Below are 2,500 nucleotides of genomic sequence, written 5' to 3' on the forward strand. Positions count from 1 at the left end.
TCTCTGGTGGACACAGTAGAATGATAAACTTAACCTGCAATGGCGTCGAAAGTCATGTAATGCAAATGGCGTTTTAGTGGATCTTAAACAAAATATACCCTTATGGAGCTCAATAATGGAAAGTCAGTTGGATAAACTAGGCGGGCGGTGAAAACAAATACCTGGAATCGTAAAAGCGACGAGTAATGGACTTCGACAACAATCTATCGCCCGTCGAGCAGAAATCAAAGTGAGCTGTATTTACCTGAAGTAATTTGACACGATTGAGTTTCTTGTCTTCACGCACGCAATGAAATAGGAAGAGGTTTTCGCCTCTAAGAGCAAATATGTTGTTTGTTTCAATAAATTTTTCGCTGGAAAAGGATTCTGTGGTATTTTCTGCCTTTGTGAATTATAATATCATGTTGTGTATTGAATTTTCGAGCTTAAGGTTGAAATGTGATATGGGAGAAGTTTTTTAGTATTGCTCTGTAAGCAGGAAGGGTTCACAGGCCTGTTGGAAGCGTGCTTGAGTTTCAACAAAATGAGCCCCAAAATCAGTGAAAAATTGTGACGCAGATGAATCATAAAGTAGCTGCTATTTCTAAAATGATGGAATTACCTGGTGATAAATAACGTCGTACGCGTCTAGTGGAGAGTAAATTTTGACTTTGCATAAACAAGAGTTGGGCGATTGTGATCTTTGTTTTGACTTCGCTCATTTCAGTGTCAAACTTTATAACACTTGACAGAAAAAGAAACTTACAAAAACCCGGTATCTTGCCATCATTTGACACAGATACTTCACTGTTTGGCGAGTAAACATGCCGCGGTAACTTAATCACGGCCGCCCGCTGAATTCCGGCATGTCACTTTCGATTTTGCGATTTATTTGAACGTAGCAAAAATCTCCCAAAATGTTTGTCGCTGATCGTAACCTTTTATATTCTATATTCATGGTTCAAAATTAATATTGTTTTCATGTCGTAAATATTTTACTCTCGATCGACCGTTCCGGAAACTTCCTTCTGCTCTTTCTAAAACTGTGTATCAATAGATATTTGCTTTTGCATCAATGTTTGTTTTGCATAAAGCAAGCTAACAAAATCTGTACTTTGCTGAGTTCGCATTTGTTAGCGTAAATAGTATTTTCGGTCAGCTCCTTGTGTTTTAGTAGGGGTTTACTGTTTTTGGTCTCCCATCCTAAAACTAACCCCGCCCGAAAGGGCTTAACTTCCGGTGAATTTTAGTGTTAAAAGCATTCAGATGCTCAGAGGGCACACTTGTGGTGAAAAGAAGTTGTGAGGGAACTTGAAAATTATCAACATGTCAGCCCAGAAGCCAATGTTTCTCGCTTCTCTTTTATTTGTTATTCTTCGGAGACTGGAATGCTGTATTTCAATACCACACAATTCAGTGCCTTCTGATTTTCTGTAACACGTACCACAGGCAACCCAGTGTATGCTTCCCGGAAGCATCTCGTTTGTTATTTTTCGTGTCGGGAAAAGTCTTGCCTGTCACTCCCCTGCTAAGTGGTGTCTTTGTGCATGGAGTCTTCCGTGCGTATTTTGTTAGGTTTGAGGGGGCTGGGGTAATGCGTAGCTTGCTCTGCACAATTAACCTGTAATGGCGTCGAAAGTCATTGTAACGCGAATGGCTTTTTAGTACATCTTTAAAGAAAATATACCCACATGGAGCTCAAGAATGGAACGTCAAGACAGGCGGTGAAACATAAAGATCTGGAATCTTAAAAAAGCGACGAGTAATGGACTTCGACAGCGTGAATCTTTCGCCCGTCGAGCCGAAATCAAAATATGCTGTACTTCTAATATTTCGCCAAGGTGGTGTTACGTACAACACTGAAACCAAATGGAAATTTCTCTGGTAACTTACGGGTTCAACAAAGACAGAGAAGGAATCGAACACCACAAGTAGATCTGTGATCTCTATTGTGTGTCTCACAGTGTTTACTGAAGTCGCATCTATTTAAAGTTTGCCTGTTTGTCTGGCAAGTAACATTCATTTTAAGACTCAACTCAGCAAAGGTAAAAACAAATTGGAAATGTGACAGTGAAAAATTATTTGAATGAAAGCTTGCTGTCTCTTTTGTGCTTTATTATTTACGGTCAAGGTTCTTTCGAAAAGGGTTTGATGTGAACTGTCAGAAATTTATTTAATTGCATATACTTTGTGATTGTGTTTCGCTTGCTCGCACGCAACTGAAATAGGAAGGGTTTCTTGCCTCTTATAGCAAATATGTTGCTTTTTTCAATAAATGTTTCGCTGGAAAATATTTCTGTGAAATTTCTAGCTTTTGTAAATTTATCATGCGTAATTTTCGAGCTTAGCAAATTTGCATACATGTGTTGAAATGTGATACGGGGAGAATTTTTGTGGTAACGCATTAGTCACGAAAATAAACAGGTCTGTTGGAAGCGTGCTTGAGTTTCAACAAAGTTACCCCCAAAATCGGCAAAATATTGTGACGCTGTTGAATAATAAAGTAGCTGCTATTAACAAA

At 38.8% G+C, this 2,500-nt stretch overlaps 1 protein-coding gene across 1 annotated transcript in view; it reads right to left on the bottom strand.

Annotated features, from left to right (window-relative positions):
- The window catches only part of LOC138046007 (uridylate-specific endoribonuclease B-like), a 24,649-nt gene that overhangs the window by 3,607 nt on the left and 18,542 nt on the right, over window positions 1-2,500 (bottom strand). The window lies entirely within an intron of this gene.

Source organism: Montipora capricornis, chromosome 4, assembly GCF_036669925.1.
Source record: "Montipora capricornis isolate CH-2021 chromosome 4, ASM3666992v2, whole genome shotgun sequence".
In the NCBI taxonomy this organism is placed as follows: Eukaryota; Metazoa; Cnidaria; class Anthozoa; order Scleractinia; family Acroporidae; genus Montipora; species Montipora capricornis.